General features: G+C 39.1%; 1 long non-coding RNA gene across 3 annotated transcripts; it reads right to left on the bottom strand.

Annotated features, from left to right (window-relative positions):
• On the bottom strand, window positions 12,927–18,957 carry LOC107643894. Of its 3 annotated transcripts, none has more exons than XR_002363421.1 (3): window positions 17,968–18,957; window positions 15,589–15,720; window positions 12,927–13,609 (listed from the first exon to the last, which is right to left on the bottom strand). It is a non-coding gene; the product is annotated as an uncharacterized LOC107643894 (long non-coding RNA). The 3 variants fall into 3 exon arrangements; XR_002363420.1 differs by having other exon boundaries at window positions 15,563–15,720; XR_001621150.2 differs by lacking the exon at window positions 12,927–13,609 and having other exon boundaries at window positions 14,510–15,720; window positions 17,968–18,956.

Raw genomic sequence — 22,774 nt, forward strand, 5'->3', positions numbered from 1 at the left:
TAACGTCCTTAAGTTGGACGGTCAGTCGCTCAAGCTTCTCCTTCCCTAGGTGCATCTGCCAATAGGAATAACTCTAGCTCTTTTGGGAGCTTGTAGCCATGGTACTTCTTCACTCTATGTCCATTCACCTTGAAAGTTGCTTCACTTTTAGGATCAAACAACTCCACCACTCCATAGGGCTTTATCTCCTTCACCTTGAAAGGTCCTTCCCATCTAGAGCGGAGCTTGCCAGGCATGAATCGAAGCCTCTTGTTGTAGAGGAGAACCTCATCACCTTCTTGGAAATCCTTCTTTCGGATGTGATGGTCATGGAATGCTTTAGTCTTTTCCTTGTAAATCCGGGCATTCTCATATGATTCGTTCCTCAAACACTCGAGCACTTCTAGCTGTAATTTTCTAGCCACTCCTGCTTAGGTCAAATCCATGTTGCACTGCTTTACCGCCCAATAGGCTCTATGCTCAATCTCCACCGGAAGGTGGCACGCCTTACCATAGACGATCCGGAAGGGGCTCCTCCCTAACGGAGTCTTGTAGGCCGTTCTATACACCCATAGTGCATCTCCTAACCGGAGGCTCCAAACCTTCCTTTGTGGATTGACCACTTTCTCCAAGATTCTCTTAATCTCCCGATTGGACACTTCCCCTTGTCCGTTGGTCTGTGGGTGATAAGCAGTAGCAACCTTATGCAACACTCCATAGCGCTTGAGCAGTGCCTCTACTTTTATGTTACAAAAGTGGGATCCTTGGTCGCTCACGATTGCTCGTGGCGACCCATAACGGCATACAATGTTATTTCTAATAAAAGAAATGACGGTATTGGCGTCGTCAAGGCGAGTAGGTATTGCTTCTACCCACTTTGACACGTAGTCAACTGCTAACAGAATATACAAATACCCACTGGAGTTGGAAAATGGTCCCATAAAGTCAATGCCCATACATCAAATATCTCACAGAACAGCATAGGTTGCTGAGGCATCTCATCCCTTTGGGACGTGTTTCCCGACTTCTGACACTGATGGCAAGACACACAGAACCAGTTAGCATCCTTGAATAAGGTTGGCCACTAGAACCCACAATCCAACACCTTTTTAGCGGTCCTTTGTGGGCCAAAGTGGCCACCACATTCGAACGAATGGCAAGTTTCAAGAAGGAGTTGGATTTCAGATTCTAGGACACATCTTCAAATTACCTGGTCCACTCATCTCTTCCACAAGTGAGGGTCATCCCAAATATAGTATTTGGAATCACTCCTCAACTTATCCCTTTAGTGTTTAGAAAAGTTGGGGGGAAGAGTTTTGCAACCAAGTAGTTCGCCATTGGGGCAAACCAAGGAAAGCTATCCGACACAGCATGCAAACTATCCAATGGGAATGAGTCATTGATCGGAAATGGGTCAAATTTTAAATTCTCAAGGCGGCTTAAATAATCCGCAACCCGGTTTTGAGACCCACTCCGGTCCCTAATCTCAATGTCAAATTCTTGCAAAAGCAAGATCCAACGTATGAGTCTAGGCTTCGACTCATTCTTTGTCAATAAGTACTTTAAAGCTGCATGATCCGTGTATACCACTATCTTTGACCCTAGCAAATAAGATCTGAATTTATCTAAAGTATGAACAATAGCTAGGAGTTCCTTTTCAGTAGTGGTATAGTTGGATTGTGCTGCATCCAAGGTTTTAGAAGAGTAAGCAATGACATAAGAGAGTTTACCATCGCGCTGTGCAAGCGCGGCACCTACAGCATGGTTTGACGCATCGCACATTATCTCAAATGGTAGCATCCAGTTGGGGCCTCGCATAATCGGTGCTGTGGTAAGAACTCTCCTTAGCTCTTCAAACGCTTTCACACATGCACTGTCAAACTCAAAGTCCACATCTTTTTAGAGTAGGTGCGACATTGGCAAAGCAATCTTGCTGAAATCTTTAATAAAGCGACTATAGAATCCTGCATGTCCTAAAAACGAGCGGACCTCCCTCACAAATGAGGGGTGAGGTAAAGTGGTGATAACATCGACCTTGGCCGGGTCTACAGAAATACCTTCATGAGATACTACATGTCCTAACACTATACCTTGTCTTACCATAAAGTGACACTTTTCAAAATTCAAGACAAGGTTAGTGTCAACACATCTAGCTAAGACTTTGTCCAAGTTCTCTAAGCAACAATCAAATGAGGTTCCATAAACACTGAAGTCATCCATAAAGATTTCCAGACAATTCTCCATCAAATCGGAAAAGACACTCGTCATACACCATTGAAAAGTAGCAAGTACATTACATAATCCAAATGGCATTCTTTTATAGGAAAAGGTGCCAAAAGGGCAAGTGAGTGTGGTCTTTTCCTGATCTTCAAGAGCAATATGAATCTGGAAGTAACCAGTGAATCCATCAAGAAAACAATAATGGGATTTACCCGCCAAACGGTCCAACATCTGATCGATAAAGGGCAAATGGTAGTGGTCCTTCCTTGTAGCGGCGTTCAATCTTCTATAATCGATGCACACTCGCCATGCATTTTGTACTCTCTTGGTGACCACTTCACCATCATCCTTTTTAACCGCAGTGATGTCCGATTTCTTGGGAACAACCTGGACCGGGCTCACCCACTCACTGTCAGAAATTGGGCATATGATACCCGCATCAAGTAGTCTAGTGACCTCATTCTTTACCACATCGAGGATAGTTGGGTTGAGCCTTCTTTGCGGTTGCCTAACCGGCCTTGCTCCCTCTTGGAGAAATATGCGATACATGCACTTGCAGGGTCAATCCTCACAATATCGGCTAGGCTCCATCCAATTGCCTTCTTGTACTTTCTTAGAACATCTAGGAGCTTCCTTTCTTCTTCACTAGAAAGCTCACTAGCAATAATGATCGGGAACTTTTGGTTGTCCTCTAAGAAAGTATACTTCAAATGAGATGGAAGAGGTTTCAATTCACTCTTTGCCTCAAGCTGAGGTTCCTTTTCATCAAGCTCACGGAGTTCATTCTCAACAACTTTCTCTTGTTCATCCTCTTGGTCACCCGTCTCTTCAACAATAGGATAGCATAGCTTGTTGTGGTCTTCTTCTTGCACTTCCGCTACCATTTTATCGATTACATCACATCAGAGAACGGAATGCTCTTCGGAAGGATGCTTCATGGCTTCATCCAAACTGAACTTGATAATCTTATCTCCAACCTCAAAGGAACATGTGCCGGTAAAGGCATCTAACTTGAATTTAGAGGTCTTAAGGAAGGGTCTACCAAGTAGAACGGAGGATGAGCTTCTATTTTCTGTTGGGGGAATTTCAAGGATGTAAAAGTCAACTGGATCAACCAAATCCTCGATCACCACAAGTACATCTTTGGCTATTCCTATCACCGTGATCATACTTTTATCGGCTAAGACAAACCTCGCTGCCGACTTCTTTAATGGAGCTAAATTCAACCGCACAAAGATAGAAAGTGGCATGATGCTTACACAAGCTCCCAGGTCACACATACAATCATGAAAAGTGCGTCCACCAATACAACAAGACACTAAACAAGGTCCAGGGTCACCACATTTCTTTGGAATAGGCTCCATCAAGGAAGAAATTGAACTACCCAATGATAATGTCTCCAATTCTCCTATCCTATCCTTGTGTGTACACAAGTCTTTCAAAAATTTTGCATACTTTGGAATTTGTTGAATAGCATCAAGAAGTGGTATGGTTACCTCAACTTTCTTGAACACTTGAAGCATGTTCAAATCAAATTTCGGCGTTTTCTTTGCTTTCTTCACCATGGAAGGGAATGGAATAGGAATGGACACATCCACTATAGCTTTCCTCTTGGATTCCTTGAGACTTACTCCTTCTTCCTCATGCCTTTTGTCTATATCCTCTTCTTCATGTGGAGCTTCAACAACCACTTCTTCCTCATGAATGTCTTCCATGACCCTTGGAGGTATCTCCTCCAATGTAGTCTCCGACCGTAGAGTGATGGCATTGAGACCGCCCTTGGGATTTGGTTGGGGTTGGGATGGAAGGTTAGAAGAGCTTGAGGGTTGGTTGGTGTTGTTGTTGGAGGTTGAGGGTTGGTTTGACATGGCCATCTTTGAAAGCATGTTGGTGAGGTTAGCCAATTGAGCGCCCAAGGTATCAAATTGAGCCTTGTTGCTCTCGTCCCGTTTCCCCATGGCGGCTCTAAGCTTATCAACTTGATTGGTGGAAGATGGAGAGGTTTGGTTGGATTGTTGTCTATGGTGTGGTGCTTAGTACTTGGTGTAGTTATTTTGGTTTTGGTTGGGGTGACCTTGGTTGGCTTGGTAGTTGGTGTTGTTATGGTGGTGTTGGGATGAAGATTGGTTGTTGTTGTGATGAGAAGAAGAGTTATTCCATCTTTGGTTTTGATTGCTCCCTTGTGCATTATCCCTCCACCCTTGATGTTGATTACTACCATGAGGGTAGTTGTTTTGGTTTTGAGAAGGATAGGGTGGACGGTTGTTGTAATTTACATTGGCCACTACAAGGACATGTTCCTCTTGAATTTGATTGTATTGATCGGTGTAATGTGTGGTGCTAGAGCACAAACCACAAATCCTAGGAGGGCCTTCAAGTTGAGCAACTGGAGGTGGGACTTAGATGGCTTGGATGGAGTAGTATTCCTTTTAATCCTTTTGTATTTGCGTGAAGATGGTGGTCATATCCCCAAGTGCTTTGGTTAGGCTTGCTTCGGAAGGGGATGGTTCTACCACACCCTTGAGAGGATTACTTCTCATCCTTACATGTTGTGTAGCCTCGGCAACATCATTTATCAACTTCCAAGCTTCTCCCTCCGTCTTATTTTTCGAAAGGGAACCACAACTAGACGCGGTGAGCAATCTTCTATCTTTCACACAAAGACCTCCAGTGAAGTAGCTAATAAGCAAGTGAGTGTTCAGTCCATGATGTGGACAAGACTCCAATAGCATCTTGAACCGAGTCCAATACTCATACAAACTCTCTTGGTCTCTTTGCATTATACCCGAGATCTCCATCCGGACATAAACGGTCTTCTCCGGTGGAAAGAACTTATCTAGAAACTCTCTTCTCAAAAAATCTCAATTGGTCACAATCTCATCCGATAGCGAATAAAACCATGTTTTTGCTTGCCCTTCAAGAGAGAAAGGAAAGGCAAAAACCATAATAGCCAACTCATCGGCTCCATGCCTTCGAGCCGTAGAACAAGCAACTTGAAAATCTCTTAGATGTCGGATGGGGTCTTGACCTGGCAACCCATGATACTTAGGAAGTAGATGTATCAAGCTACTCTTCAACTCAAAGTTTGGATCAAGGTTAGGATACCTTTCTTGCAAAGGTTGAAGTATGATATCCGGAGCTCCTTGCGGATCGCCTAAAAGAAAAATAAGAAAATTTCACACAATCATTCAACAACTGGAGCAAGTGATAATTCAATGGGCATCTAGGCGCTTAAATACACAAGGATCAGCCACAGCTACATGTGGATAGCCCAATGAAGAGTGTAGCATGAAGGAGATACCAGAAACTCCAGTGGACAAGACATAGCATGAATTTGTACTAGAACAATTAGAAGAAGCTGTCTTTGTTCAAGAAGAAGAGTTGGTTGAAGACCTAGGAGATGCTGAACTTCCATGGGAATCCAGAATTGAGGAAAACTCCGTCCAGGATGCTACAGTTGATGCTAAGGAGGATATTTCTCCAAGGCAAGTCATTTATGAAGAATCAGACGGAATAATCCAAGAAGCAAATTCCCTTAATGATGATAGTCACAAGTCTAGCTCTCTTGGTGATGAACTTGCATCCGCAAGTGAATTCTCTGAGATCGAAGAATCTTCCCCAAGTGAATATGAAGATGATGCAGAGGTAGATTTCTCTCAACCTTCAATCTATGACTCAAGTGATGAGGAAGACACCGAAGACTTTGACCAGGACACAGATACAATTGAAGATCTTTGCAAAGAAGTGGAGAAATCCACAGAAGAGCACAAGGAAACGGAACTTGCAGAACCACCAAAAACACCTATCCCAAGACCATTACCACCTAATACAAATTTCAAGTGGGTACAATCCTTAACTTATAATTTTACTTATTCACTTGAATATGGTTTGCTTGAAACAGATGGCCAGCTTAGAGCTCTCTACGGCTTTAAGAGTAAGAGGGAAATGGCTCGTACTCAGAGCTGGTGCACAAGGTTCAATAAGGTTCCACGCTTCACCTCGAAGTACACGGATTGGTATCATGCTAAATTGCATGGATCACGGAGAACGTTTGGTCACCACAGTGAGATTCTACTTTTTAAACCGCCCGGATGGAAACATGTAGATCAAGACGGAGGCGGATTTAAAAGCAAGGCTTGGACCCCTGGACTCTATCCTGACATTCGTCGTCCTGGGAGCCTGAAAACCTGTTTGGAGCTGCTCAGAAGCTTTGCATGCTTGGTTTGGGACCCCGGAGGCCATTGGCATTCCAAGCACTGGTGGAGATTTTTAGATGAATTTAAACATAAGCCACCATAATAGGATACTCCTCCAATGTCCAACTTAAGGACTTTAACTAAAAGTGCTAGGTGGGAGACAACCCACCATGGTATGGTCGCTTCTTTTTCAATTTATTTCTTGTTAATTGCTTTCATTTTTCCTTTTTCATTTTAATTTATTAAACCTGGAATCATGCATAGCATTCATGTTAATCATTGCATTCTGCATTTTTCATGCATAATTAAAAAAAAAGGGTGCACGACGCGACCGCATGCCCCATGCGATCGCGTCATACTGCGAAAAACACCACTTGCGCGACCGCGTGACCCACGCGGCTGCGTGATATATATATCGGCGTAAGGATCCAACAAACAGAAAGTTAGGCTGGAATCGTGCGGCCCTTGTGCGTTTTGCACAAATTGGCCGACGCGATCGCATGCCCCATGCGATCGCGTCACTTGCACAATACCAATCCCACGCGACCGCGTGAGCGACGCGATCGCGTCGCATGGATTGCACATCACCCCAAAAGGAGACAGAGAGTTGCGCTAAAACGGCGCTGGAGTCGTGCGTTTAGCACGAATTCCAGCGACGCGATCACGCGACCCACGCGATCGCGTCACCCCTCTTTCCCCCTTCTCATGCGATCGCGCGCCCCACGCGATCGCGTCACTCCCATTTTCTATGCCACTTACTTTAACACGCACTTCACTAACTCACTAATTTTAATTTACTAATTTCTTTTTCAAATTCTAACCATACTAACCCTTTTGATCTCTTTTCTGATTATTTTCACTTTCCTCTAACTTTCTAACCATGGCATATTGATTATTTTTCCATTTAACATAAATTCTATCATATTTCATGTACTCATTTTCCTTATTTTATTTCTCCTTTGCCGCTTTGAGTTTCCTTTGTTTAATTGCCTATTTGCTTTCCTATTTTTATCATATCCTGGTTTTCTGTTTTTCAGGATGTCTGCCTCACAGAGGAAAGGCAAAGGCAAGGCTACTGGCAAGCGCAAGCGAGGAGATTCCTCCCAGTCCATCATTGCTCTAATGCATGATTCTTCATGGCAGGAGAAGAACTTCACACAACAGGAAAAAGCTGACCAGCTGCTCCCTGCGAATGATCCTATAAAATTTGCAAACCGGTACTGTGAGCTGAAGTACCCGGCTTTTGCAAACTCCAAAAATTTATACTTGGAACGAACTCTGAAGATTCCAGCAGTACACCACTGAGCAAATCAAGCAAAGAGGCTGGTTCTTTCTAGAGAGAACACTGACAGAGGTCAACGCATCTTGGGTCCGGGAATTCTACTGCAACTACTACCTCACCACCCTAGATGCAGTGCACCTGAGAGGAAAACAAATTCTGGTCACTAAAGAGGCCTTAGAGGACATTCTCCGGCTCCCAGCCAAGTCCGATCAGCCTGATGGTTATTCAAAGGCTGAGGAGGACATGCGCCAGATGCAGTTTGATTGGGATGCCGTGAAGGCACGGATAGCTCTCGACCCGACAGTTCCTTGGAAGATGGGTCAGGACACTACCATGCCTAGAGGGATCAAGAGAGCATACTTAAACGATGAGGCTCGGTTATGACATCAGATCTTGAGTAATTATGTGATGCCGAGTACTCACGAGACGGAGATCCCGGCTGCTATGATCACCCTCCTTTGGTGTGTACTTGAGGGTAAGGACATTTATCTGCCATGTTTCATTCGGCACTATATGGCCAGGGTCCACGTCCGAGGCACCCTCCCTTTTCCATATCTGGTTACACAGCTTGGCTGTCGAGCTGACGTGCCATGGGAGGATGCCGATGAGAGACCACCAGTGGCGGATTGCAGGAAAATTATTCCGCACAGCCGGAACTTCTTAGCCCTGGGCCACAGACCACCACCATTCACTGCTACTGATGAGACAGCCCCACCGTCTGCTGGACCCTCTTCCTCTACTGCTGCACCACCTACCACTGCACCTCCACCTGCCACAGAGCCCGTCTATCATCTGGTGCACCGCTTGTTCCGACGACTTGACCAGATAGAGCGTCGCAACAAGCGGCGCTATGAGCACCTAAAGCTGATGATACGATCCGGTGACATCCCCTCCGAGCCCGACACACCGTCCGAGGCATCTGAGGAGGAGATGGATGCGCCCGAGGCAGAGACTCATCCCCAGGAGGCAGCACCAGCCGCACCACAGGCAGCGGTCCCACATCAGATTGAGGCTGCGAATCTTGAGATCCCAATCCAGTTAGCACCGCCTCCACAGCAGCCAGACCCTCAGCCCACCACCACCACTGAGACTCCAGCTACCATCCCTCCCAGTGATGACACTCCTTCACACCCGGCTTGATTGAGCATCAGGGACGATGCTTCCTTTTAAGTGTGGGGAGGTCGTCATCTCTGGCGTTTATTTTGGTGAACCACTACATACTTTTTCTTTTATTTTGGATATTTTTCTATATTTTTTATTTTTATTGTTATTTTCTGAGTACTTATACATTGCTTTTATGTATTTTTACTCTATTTTCTGCATTTTGCATCTTTAGTTCATATTTTAGCCATTTAGTTTATTTTAGTTATTTAGTTTAGTTTGCAATTCTGATTTATTAGTGGATTAATTAGTATAGTTTACCCTTTTTAGCATAAGATAGTATAGTTTAAATAGAAAAAATATAAAAAGGAAGTAAGCTAGGAAATTGAATATAACAGATTTAAATCCACAAACCTTATATATAGCATTACATGATGTAGTTAAGCTGACAACATTTCATCAAGGAGGAACATTAAAACTTTAAAAACTACCCTAAATATATTTTTTATGAGAATAATGGGAATTTTTAACTAAACCTGCATACAATATATAAATGATATATGATGCTTGAGTTAGAGAACACACAACCTGTGAGTCTTGAGCTTAATTGTATGGTTGCATTCAAACCATAATTTCATTTCTGTGTGTTTCATTTCTTTTTATTCTGATGTTCTTTACTTTGTTTTAATCTATATGTCCAATTATAGAATATAGAATAGATACATACCAAGAGAATGATTGAGGCCATCATTTGATTTTAGCTCACTTACCCCAAATTAGCCTACCTTTTACATCACCCTTGTTAGCTCCCTTGAGCCTTTTAAAACCCCTTTATTCTATTTAGCCAAATTACTAGCCTTAAGCAGAAAAAAAAAAAAGAAAATCCCAAGTGAATCCTTGGTTAGCTTAAGATAGAAAATTACAAATAGAGTTAAATGTGGGAAACCTTTTGGGAACATGGATGATAGAAACAAAAGGTAGAAAAGTTAAAAGAAACAAAATAAATTTGGGAAGCATGCTCATGAGAAAATCTAAGTGATTCAATTACCATGTGCATTAAAAAAAAGTTGTTTTTCAGCATTTGAATAAAAGGGGATACAAAAGAAACTCCCCAATGCAAAAATAAAAACAATGCACATGGGATAAAAATAAAAAGTGAAACAGGAGCATGTAACAATAAGTGGGATAATATGGGAAAATAGGTAAAGAGATTTTGTTTTACTAAATATGTATGTTAGGTGAGATCTTAGTCTAATTAAGGATTCACTTATTAGCTCATTTAACCCTATACATAAATTCTTACCTTTACCTTGGCCCCATTACAACCTCACTTAAAGACCTCATGACTTTTTGGTATGACTATATTCTATAATTGTTGATTGGTTAGATGAAGAACAAAGTTATAGGAAGTAAGAATAAAAAGAAAAATAGAGTGAATAAACCCAATAAACACTGAGTGACTAGAGAGAAAACACAAAATCCAGTGAGGATTCTATAACTCATCAACATATATCTGTGCTTATATTTACTAATTGTTTTGCAAGTTTGTACAATGTTTTTTTTCCCATCTCATTTGCTAAAATGCCTTATTATTTAAGGGTTGGCTATGCATATACATGACTCCTTGAGAATGTGAATTAACTTGACTACATGTGAGCTTTATATATAAGTGAATAAGTTAGAGTTGCATGATGCATCATTCATTTAGGTAGTTGCATTTAAATTAGGTTGCATCGCATGACATTCCATCACTTTAACCTTAATTATTTACCTTGGATTTAGCATGAGGACATGCTAGTGTTTAAGTGTGGAGAGGTTGATAAACTCATATTTCATGAGTTCTTTTGTGCTTAATTTGAGTGATTTATACAATTCCTCACCTACTTATTCACATTAATTGCATGGTTTTACTTTCCCTTCCTAATTATGTGATGTAATTGAAAAACATGTTTCCTAAGCTTTAAAATTAATTAATTTAATTACCTTTATTTCCATTCGATGCCGTGATTAGTGTGTTGAGTGGTTTCAGATTTCCTAAGGCAGAATGACCTAAAGGATGGAAAAGGAAACATACTAAAATGGAAGGAGAAAGCAAAATGGAGTTTTAAGGAAACTGGTATCCACGCGATCCCATAGATGACGCGATCGCGTGCCAAGCACGAATCAGCAGCGACGCGGCCGCATGACTGACGCGACCGCGCGACTTAAGCAGAACGCACGTGACGCGGTCGCATGACTGACGCGACCGCGTGGCAAGGAAAAGCTCCAAATGACGCGACCGCATGACCCACGCGGACGCGTGACAGAGGCCACGTATCAGAATTTACAGAATACGCCCCCAGCGAATTTTGAAGCCCTTTTTGGCCCAGATCCAAGTACAGAGAGCATAGACCAGAGGTTATAAAGTGTGGGAATGCATCCATTCAAGGAGAGCTCGCATATTTTTAGTTTTCAATGATTTAGATTTAGTTGAGAGGAAGATCTTCTCTCTCTCTCTCTCTTAGGATTTAGGATTTCTTCTTGTTTTAAGAGTGACTCTCAATCCAGGTTTTATATTTCTTTGTTTTAAACTTCCCTTTCACTTTATTTATTTATTCTAGTATCTGAGTTGGCTATTTACCTTTATAATTGAATTTATGATTTTCTCCCATGTTACAGACTGTTATTTGAATTAATAATATTTGAGGTATTTTCAGTTTATGATTGTTCTCTTTGATTTAAGTTACCATTGCTTCCCTTCTAAGGATATTTTTATTATTCTAGCAATTTTACTTTTTTCCCTTTTGGTTCTGGTTAAGAATTCAGTAACTCAACAGTTATTAAACTCAACATAATTGATAATCGTTATCTTGCTAATTGAGCTGAACTTAAGTAATCCCAACCTTTTCTTAGGAAATAAATAGGATTCAAAGGTCAATTTAATTAGTCCCTTGACTTTCCTTTGCCCTAGTACAGGTTGATCAAGTGGAGTTTAGATTCAACTTTCATTATAGTTGAGAGAGATAACTACGTTGGACCTCCAACTTCTTTTACCTTGCCAAAAGTCTGCTTTACAGTATTTATTTATTTTAATTGTCATTTACTTTACTTGTCATTCAAATTACTTGCTTCTCATCTTCTAAACCCCGATTACAACCTTTATAGCCAATAATAAGAACATACTTCCTCGCAATTCCTTGAGAAGACGACCCGAGGTTTGAATACTCGGTTAACAATTTTTAAAGGAGTTTGTTACTTGTGACACCCAAAACGTTTGTACGAAGGGATTTCTGTCGGTTTAGAAACTATATCTACAACGCGACTGTTTTTATGACATTCTTTACTGGCAAAAATCCTAACGTCAAAGAAGAAGAAACAAAAATTAGCTAAAAATTGTGTCTAAGTATAAAATGAATGACCCCCCTTTCCCCCTAGCATCCTTGGGTATTTTCCATGCAGAAACAGCTTAAATTTGGTCCTGATGAGCCTCAGAAATCGCCAGGCAAGATTTCCTTTAATGAGGTCACGTGCAGCCTTCCGCGCGTGCGTGCCATGTACGCGTGCGCGTCGGTGGGATTTCTCTGATCCGCGCAGATGCGTCCATCCTTGCGCGTCGATTCCAGCTGTCCTCATCCACGCGTGCGCGTGAGGTGCGCGTGCGCGCCCATGCTGAGTTTCCCAAAATCCAAATCTTCATGTTCCTTCCTCTTGTGCATGCTTTCTTTCTCTCTTCTAGGCCATTCTTACCCTATTAATTCTGAAATCACTTGACAAATACATCATGGCATCGAATGGCAATAAAAGAGGATCAAAATATAGCAATTCTAAGGCAAAATAAGCATATTTTTCATCATAGAGAAATATTAGGAAGGAAACACAAAACCATGCATTTCTTATGAATAAGTGTGAGAAATATTGACAAAACCCCCAAATTCTACACAATATAAACCACAAAATTGGGGTTTATCAGAAACCAAACCAACTAACAATTCTAATCACATTATCGAATGGACATCTATGACTCAAGGTCACCTAATTATCCAATTCCTAGCCAAGAGTGTGAAATACTAGGCAAAAGCTAAAAAGGAAAAATATCATAAATTGCAATAAAAATAAATCTAGAACTACCAATTGTAATATAATGATAATAACAACTCAAATAAGCATTAAGGAAACATAAAACATCAAAATTGCATTAAATGAAATTAAAAGCAACAAGAGTGTTCATAAATATAAAAGTGGCAAAATTGAGAAATTACTAAAAGAAATGAAAATGATCAAGACAAGAGAGCAAGAAACATAAATGAAACTACATTAAAACAAGAATTAAATGCTGAAATTAAAGAAAAAGTAGACTAAAAACCCTAATTCTAGAGAGAAGGGAGAGCTTCTCTCTCTAGAAAAACTAAACAAAACATGTAAAAACCTAAAACTAAGTGCTCCCCCCTCATCCCTCTTCAATTTGGCTTGAAATAGCTTCAGAAATGAGTTGGATTGGGTTTTGGGGGCTCAAAAATCGCCCCCAGCAGCTTGCAATTAATGAGCTCACGTGCCAGGACCTGTGCGGACGCACACACTTGCTATTTTCTGACTTGTGCGTACGTACAAATTGTGTCCGTCCGCACACTTAGACTTATGTCTACTATAGCAAACTATATATCAATTTGAAGCCCCGGACGTTAGCTTTCCAATACCACTAGAACCGCCTCATTTGAACCTCTGTAGCTCAAGTTATGATCAATTTAGTATCGAGAGGTCAGGACTGGCAGCTTTACAAATCCTTCATTTCTTGAATTCTCCTATTTTTGCATGCTTTCCTTCCACTTCTTCAATCCATACTTGTCTTGTAAGCCTGAAATTACTCAACAAACATATCAAGGCATCAAATAGAATTAAAGTGAATAAAATATAGCAATTATAAAGCTTAAAAAGCATGTTTTTACTTTCAAGCACAATTTAGAGAGAAATTATGAAACTATGCTATTTCAATGAATAAATGTAAGAAAAGTCAATGAAATCCACCTAATTAAAGCAAATAAATACCATGAAATGTGGATTCATCACATCCCCACACTTAAACAATAGCATGTCCTCATGCTATACCAAAGGAAGAGAAGAAGTGGAATCAACAATTATTCAATGTAACTATCTATATGCAATCTATCTATATGTATGTAACTCTACTATCTAACTATCTATATGTATTTAATTTGTCCAAATAAATCAATTTTCAAGAAAGCATCTATACACAACTAAGGGCTAAGGCAATCATAACCAAATCCTATTCACAATTGAATTTGAGTCATAGGAATTTAAGCAAACTTGCAAGATAAGCAATAATCATAGGTGAAAATATGGAATTGAGTAATTGAACCCTCACCGGATATGTGTATGCACTCTAATCACTCAAGTGTTTAGGGTCAATTCACTCAATTCTCCTCCAATCATGCTTTCTAAAGTTTGTTCTTCATCTAACCAATCAACACAAATTTAATGTACATATACAAAAATCATGAGATCTTTTCAAGGTTGTAACGGGGCTAAGGGCAATAGTAAGGATATATATATATGGCTAGGTGGGTTTACATTTGAATCTTTGATTAACCTAAATTCTCACCTAAGACATACACAACCTATACAATTCTAATATCAAGCTTAGCTACCCATAATCTCACTTTTACATATATACACACTCATGCATCAAATTCAATCATATATGCATTGATTTTTTTTATTAGATTTCACATTGGGGTAATTTTGTCCCCTTTTCATTATTTCTTTTCTTTTCTTTTTTTTTTCAACATGATATATATACCAACTCACCAATGCATATGGTTTCTATAATATTACATTAGTATGCACCCTAAATTTTCAAGATTTTTCAATAAGCATAAAACACATTTTCATCACCTAAAGTTCCCACATTTTCCCCACACTTAAACATTACACACTCTCACTAATTTAAGCTACTCAAAGATTCAAATAAGAGACACTTCATTATTTTTCGCTTAAGGTTAATGATGTGGCAAAATAAAGAACAAAAGGGGATTAAAAAAGCTCAAAGTGACAAACAAAGGTGAATGAAATGGTAGGCTATTTGGGTTAAGTGAGCTATAAAGAAATAATGGCCTCAATCACATAAATGCATAAATATACATTAAACAATGGACATATAGAATTAAACAAACCAAATATTGCAATCATAAAGAAGAGCAACACACAAGAATGAAATAAGTGGTCAAATGATGTAACCACACAATAAGGCTCAAAAGCTCACAAGTTGTATGTTCTTTAACTCAAAAACCATATTCCACAATGTATAAGTCATGCAAGTTTCAATGAAAAATTTTAACTCAATTCAATTTGAATTTTAATGCCCTAAATAAAAAGTAAGCTTCTTGAAAATTTCATTAAATTGACTAACATTTATTCTATATATGTATATAACGTGATTGGATGAAAAAGATAAAAAATCCTAAGTTTAATTCCTAATTTCAAACAAACCAAAATAACAAGTGTATAGGAAATCAAACTAGGTGCAATCATCACATCATCCAAATCACAATCAAGATTAAAAAAAAAAAAAAACATATGTACAAGCCAAAATTAAGAGCAAAATGTCAAAATATGCATAACTACTATATAATACTAAGTTATGTACAAGCAAAATTAATAAGTGCAATAAACTAAGAAAGTGCAATAACTAAGTAAAAAGGTTTTCAAAAGATAAAATATATACAAAACAACTAAAAAGCATAATAATAATAAAAACTAAACTACAAGTGTTCGGAAATAAAATTGTCACCCAAAATATGCTTGTTAAAGGACAACCTCCCCACACTTAAGACGTAGCACCGTCCATGGTGCTCAAGATCATGCGGAGTAGAAGGAGTCGTCATTGTGTCACCTCCACCTTCAGCTGGTGGGTTAGGCGATAGGGTGGCTGCAAGAGTGATGGTGATGCTGAAAAGGAAAGAGCTAAGTCACAAAACAGCATATGAAGTGAACAGATAATAAAAATTTGAATGGAAGCATACATGAGAATCAAATTAAATCAAACATAAACAACTTCCAATCAAATTCAAGACGTGAGGAAAGCTAACTTGCTTGATCTCAAAGAATAAAATAAGGAAGGAGCATTGTTGCTATGCACAAAGAGAAAGAAAACAGTTAAAAATTAAAGGTTGTTAGTTGAAAAATAAAAGAAAGCTAAAAGTTAAAAGTTATGTTAGTAAAAAGAAAAATGGTTAATTGAAAGTGAAAAGAAAGGTTAGATGAAAAAGACAAGCAAAGTTAAAAGTTAAGCAAAGAAAAAGAAAAATTAGTTGAAAAGGAAAAGAAATAGAAAAAGTTAGTTGAAAAAAGAAATCGAAGCTTAAAAGTTATGTAAAAAGAGAGAAAAAGTTAGTAAAAGAAATGGGAGGAAAATCAAAATTTAAGTGCATAGTCACAAGTTCCTTGATTCCAAAAAGTTTCAAAAATGTCAAAACAAGCAAGTTTCTATTCACTTTTTAAAAGTTCTAGAGCCAAAACAAGTAATGCACATGCATGTGTAGAGCACATAATCAAATGGATATTAATCACAAGTAAATTGGCATAAGTTGAAGCCATTTGGTGTTGGCAAGTTAGAAACATAGAGAAACAAGTAAGCCAAAGAACATTCAAACACCAAATTCCAATGAGGCATGAAAGTCACAAGTTGAAACAAGAATTGAAAACCTCATTATCTATGTGACCTAATGTACGTTAGGCATGAATAAAATGAATCAAATCAGCCACATAGATAGAAAAACCTTCAAACTTGTAAGTTTATGCAAAAGAGGCTCAAAATCTCAAAAGAATTTCAAGTTTATGGTCAATTTAAAACTCAATTAAGGCATATTCAATGCTCAAGAAGAACACATGATTTAAAAGAAGCAAAGAAGTTAAAGAATTGACCAAAACTCGTAAGGAAGCTCATGAGGAAATTTCCAAACCCATTTAGCAAACAAGATTCTATTGACACAGAAATCCGTCAAATAGAATCTTGTTGCACCAAAGAAGACAATGTCATTTAATGAAATAAGTTTAGGAAAAATCCTGCAGCATTTCAGCAGTAAATTAGCTATTTCCCAAATTCAAACAATCAATTCAGATTCCATATGAATTCATTAACAATTAAAAACACAAAAACCATATATGAGTTCATATGAATTAAGCAAATAAGCCAACATGGATAAGAAATCTGCAGCAGTCAAACTTGAAGCAAGAACAAAGTGGATAAATGAACTTGAGCAGTTGACAATCCAATATAAAATCAAGAAAAATAGGATCATTCAGCAACATAACACCAATCAATTGCCCAACATGCAGCATCAAAATAGGAATAATGAACAATCCAGCAGCAATATCTCAGCAAAACAGCAGGAGCACAGCAGTTTATCCATTAATTCAACAGAAAATCAATCAAGCCAAACTAAGTGAATTCAGCAACAGATTTACCAATAAGACCAATCTCAGTTCAGCAATCATCATCTATTCCAACACAAACAACAATAACTCAGCAGCATTCTTTTTTCTTGAATTCAACAACCAATCACAAGTATTCAACATGAACTTAAACAAATAAGCATCCTGAATCAAGTGATTAGGTTCAAATTGGCACAAAATAGCAGCAATACAACTTCAATTCATGCATTAAGTAAAATTGTCATCACTGCAAACAAAATCCAGAAATTGTGCATTCCAAACAACAGCCATCAGCAAGAGTATAGCAGCAATCACAATTGAAATTCATAGCAGCCCTTAGCAAGAATAAAGCAACAAAAACACTATGCAGCGTCAAGAAACCAATTTCAAACAAAAAGTTTTCCATTCCCAAACACCAGCAGCAATATCTCAGAAGTTCAACAGAAAATCGGTCAAACAACTAACCAAATGAACTCAACAGCAATTTAACCATCAATTCAATCAGAAAAATCAAATCAGAATCAGTGATTTCACATCATAAACAGCAACCCGAACAGTAATATTCATCAGCAAACAGAATTTTTCCAACACTTGCAGCTAAAATCAAAATCCAATAAACTAAACTAACCTATCCTAACAACCTAGAATCCACCAAACAGAAATCAGAATCTAACTAAGTAACTAGAATTAGAACCAGATTAAAGAAACCAAAACTAACTAACAAAATTTGAAAAAGAATCAGAAACAGAGTTCAATGGAAACCTGAAATGCTGAACAAACATTCGAAACAGGAAAGGAGAGGAAGAGGAGTGGCCTCGGTTGTTCTAGGTGGAGTCCTAGCGGCGAACAGGGAGGCAAAAGAGAAGCTCGCCGTCGTGTTGGTCCGGTGAAGAGGAGGTTGTTGGTGGCTAGCGGTTAGGGAACTAATGACAGAGGGAGAGAGAGCTTCGCGGAGGTGGTGGGTCTCGCACAGAGCAAAGGAGAACCGGCGGCGATGGGAGAAGAAAGGAGGGCTGTGCGATGGGGATGTGCGGTGGCGTTGTGGTGGTACGGTGGGTTCTGGGCTCGGCTGAGGTGAAGCGAGGGGAAGAAGAAGAAAGAGAGAGAGATGTGGTGGCTCTGTGTCCGTTGTGGGTACAGACGCCGGCTGCTGTGGTGATGACTGGAAGCTGAGGCGAGGCTAGGTTCGGACAGGAGGGGAAGAAGAAGGAGGCTGGACGTGATATCGCGAAGAGGAGGGTCACGGGGCTGTGGATTAGCGCGAAGGTGACAGGGCTTGGGAAGGTAGCTGTGGTTTCTGGGCTTGGCAGAGGTGAGAAGAGGGGAAGGGTGTGAACGAGAAACGGGGCTGGAATTGCGACGGTGCTAGGCTGGTTGGTGATGGTGAGACGGGATGACAGAGAAGGAAGAAGAAAGGGAAAAAGGGGCTCATTGTCGGTGTCGCTGTGGCTCATCGACGGCGCAGCGGTTCGGCCAGTGAAAGAGAGGGAGGAAAAGGTGGCCGCTGCCATTCTGGGCTTTGGTGGAGAGGAGGAGCTGGCGCAGTGGTTTCTAGGCTCAGCGGAAGTGAAAAGAGGGGAAGAAAAAGAGAAAGCGGTGCGGCGGTGTGGGTTGTCGCCGGAGGTTATGGTAAAAGGAGGTGGCCGTGGCGGTGCTGAGGTGATGGTGATGGAGGTTATGGTGGCTGGGAAGAGACAGTGATGGATGGTGACGATGGTGAAGAAGATGGAGATGATGATGGTAATATGCACAAATAAAAATCTATCTAAATTCAACCATCTAAAAACTAATTAAAAATTTTAAACATGCAATTCAAATAAAAAAGATGATTTAAACAAGATTATTAGCTATTCACATATGTATTTTAAAACAAAAATTTATTAGTCACTAAAAAAAACAAAAATTTATTAAAGTAAGCTAACAACCAAGAGACATATTTACAAACAAAAACAAGCAACGAATCAAAAACAAACGAGTAAATAGCCAAAATCGTCCCTGAAAGATACCCGATCTCCATTTTGGTCCTGGAAAGATAAAGATAATCAAAATCGTCCCAAAAGATACACGATTGGTCACGTTAGTCCTTTTGTAAGTTGGATGATGAAGTGTCATGTTAAGTGCCACGTGGCATATGATGACGTGGAGTGCTAATGCCACGTGTCACAAGATGATTGGTTGACGTGTCAGATCAGTGACACGTGGCATACCACGTGGCACTTGACATGTAAAAAAGTTATTTATAATCAAAATAGTCCTTGAAAGTTCAGACGTAAGTCATTTTCATCCCTAAAATTTTAAAAATTAATCAAATTAGTCCTTATATAATTTTTTTTATTTTTTCTTGATAATATTAAATTTAAAATATTTTTTGATACTACTAATTTTAATAGAAATGTAATTGACAATCAAAAAATTAGTAATTGTATCTTTTCTTTTTAAAAATTTTTTTAATAAAAATATCTCTCTCCTTTAATTCTTGTCAAAATCTCTCTTATTCTTTTCTATTCTAAAACAATAGCCAACAATAGCCAACAATGTAACACCATTGCAAATTCCCGACAACGGTGCTAAATTTGATAGTTGAATTCTTGTATAGTTTGGAATCAATCAAAACAAAAATCAATTCGTTAGTAGTATAGTCCAAACCAACAACGAATTCTCACAATCAAATATCAATCCTAAAAATATCACAATTCAATACAAAATAACCGGGAATTTGAAATCCCAGGTTGTTCTCCCTAGAAATTGCAATGAAGTGTCCAATTATTGGCTATGAGGGAAGCAAGGGGTTTGTGATAGCAAGAAGCAAGAAATTAAAGTGCAAGGAAGCAAATAAGCATGCAAGGAAATTAAAGCTTAAAGCAAGTAAATCAAAAATGGAATTCAAGTGGCAAAAAGGAGGGACTCTTAGCAAGGATTAGGAGTTAAGGATTCCTATCATAATCATAGACTAGAAACATGATAATTGCTAAGAATTAATCCCAATTAGTCTATCCTAACATCGAGAATAAGTCAAAAGGACATAATTGATCTCAATCCACAAGTCCTAATCAACTCACTAATTAACTTAGTGAAAGACTAGCATTAGTGAAAACCAAACCAACTAACAATTATAATCACAATATCGAATGGACATCTATGACTCAAGGTCACCTAATTATCCAATTCCAAGCCAATAGTGTGAAAAAATAGGCAAAAGCTAAAAGAGACATTTTATCAAACACCTAGCATGCATAAAAGGAAAAATATCATAAATTGCAATAAAAATAAATCTAGAACTACCAATTATAATAAAATGATAATAACAACTCAAATAAGCATTAAGGAAACATAAAACATCAAAATTGCATAAAATGAAATTAAAAGTAACAAGAGTGTTCATAAATATAAAAGTGGCAAAATTGAGAAATTAACAAAAGAAATGAAGATGATCAAGACAAGAGAGCAAGAAACATAAATGAAACTACATTAAAATAAGAATTAAATGCTGAAATTAAAGAGAAAGTAGACTAAAAACCCTAATTCTAGAGAGAAGGGGGAGCTTCTCTCTCTAGAAAAACTAAACAAAACATGTAAAAACCTAAAACTAAGTGCTCCCCCGTCATCCCTCTTCAATTTGGCTTGAAATAGCTTCAGAAATGAGTTGGATTGGGTTTTGGGGCCCAGAAATCGCCCCCAGTGGTTTGCAATTAATGAGCTCACGTGCCAAGACCTGTGCGCACACTTGCTATTTTCTGACTTGTGCGTACGCACAAATTGTGTACATCCGCACACTTATACTTATGTCCACTATAGCAAAGTATATATCAATTTGAAACCCCAGACGTTAGCTTTCCAATGCCGCTGGAACCGTCTAATTTGGACCTCTGTAGCTCAAGTTATGATCAATTTAGTACCAAGAGGTCAGGACTGGCAGCTTTACAAATCCTTCATTTCTTGAATTCTCCCATTTTGCATGCTTTCCTTCCACTTCTTCAATCCATACTTGCATTGTAAGCTTGAAATTACTCAACAAACACATCAAGGCATCAAATGGAATTAAAGTGAATAAAATTTAGCAATTATAAAGCTTAAAAGCATGTTTTCACTTTCAAGCACAATTTAGGGAGAAATTATGAAACTATGTTATTTCAATGAATAAATGCAAGAAAAGTCAATAAAATCCACCTAATTAAAGCAAATAAATACCATGAAATGTGGATTCATCATGGAGTCATTTGCATCCTCTCCCATATCTAGTATCACAAAATCTGCAGGGAGGAAGAGCTCTCCAACCTTGACCAAGAAAATTTCTACTAGTCTGTGTGCCTGCTTCAGAGATTTATCAGCCATCTCCAATGCTGTCCTTGTAGGCTATGCTTCTTGAATTTGTAGTTTCTTCATTATAGACAGGGACATCAGATTAATACTTGAGCCAAGATTACAAATGGCTTTGTTAAAAGTGATATTCCCAATAGTACAGACAATCTAAAAGCTCCCTGGATCCGACATCTTCTTAAGCAGCTTGCTCTGAATTAGTGTACTGCACTCCTTGGTCAGTACCACTATTTCATCTCCCTTCAAGGCTTTCTTCTCAGAGAGTAAGTTTTTCATGAATGCAGTATAGGGAGGCATTTTCTTAAGAGTCTCAGCAAAAGGAATATTGACTTGTAGCTTTTTAAAGACTTCCAAGAACTAAGAGAACTGCTCGTCCTTGGTCTCCTTTTGAAACTCCTAAGGGTGTAGTTCCTCAGGCTCTTGAATAGGTGCCTCAGGTGAGGCATGTGACAGCGTAGCTTCGGCCTGTTCTGGAGCTACTTTTTCCTCTGCCCCTTAGCAACTTGCGCCTCCTTCTTCAGTATGGATTCATTATCCATTATGAGGGCTTTACACTCTTCTCTTGGGTTTACCTCTATGTCACCAAGAAGAGTGTTGGGGGGTCTCTCAGGTATCCTCTTACTCAACTGACCAACTTGTACTTTCAAGTTCGAATAGAAGCTCTAGTCTCTTGCATAAAGCTATGAGTGCTCTTGGAAAGTTCTGCAACTAAAGAGGCCAAGTCAGGAGTATTCTGAGGCTGAGTAGAGGACACCTACTATGGGTGAGAGGCTTGAAATTGGTGGTTGTTGAAATGATTGAACTTGTTCTGATTGAAACCGTCCTGAGATTTGTTGTTGAAGTTTGGCTGGGGCCTCTGGGGTTGCTCTTTCCACCCAAAATTAGGGTGATTCCTCCATCCCTAATTGAATGTATTTGAATAAGAATTATTATTCGAATTTCTAGAGGAATTTCCCATGTAATTAACTTGCTCCGGAGTGGGTTGAGCATAGCCATAATTTTCTTCTTGGTTGAAGCCTTTGCTCATGTCATAAGGTGCATCTTGAGTACTAACAGCTGAGACTTGCATCCTACTCAAATGCTGAGAAATCATGCTAATTTGTTGTGACATGATCTTATTCTGAGCTATGATGGCATCCAAGGTATCCACCTCCATAACTCCTTTCTTCATAGGATTCACGGGATTCCTCTCAGAAGTGTACAGATATTGGTTGTTAGCAACCATCTCAATAAGCTCATTATCCTCTTCAGG

The sequence above is a fragment of the Arachis ipaensis genome, chromosome B05, assembly GCF_000816755.2.
Source record: "Arachis ipaensis cultivar K30076 chromosome B05, Araip1.1, whole genome shotgun sequence".
In the NCBI taxonomy this organism is placed as follows: domain Eukaryota; kingdom Viridiplantae; phylum Streptophyta; class Magnoliopsida; order Fabales; family Fabaceae; genus Arachis; species Arachis ipaensis.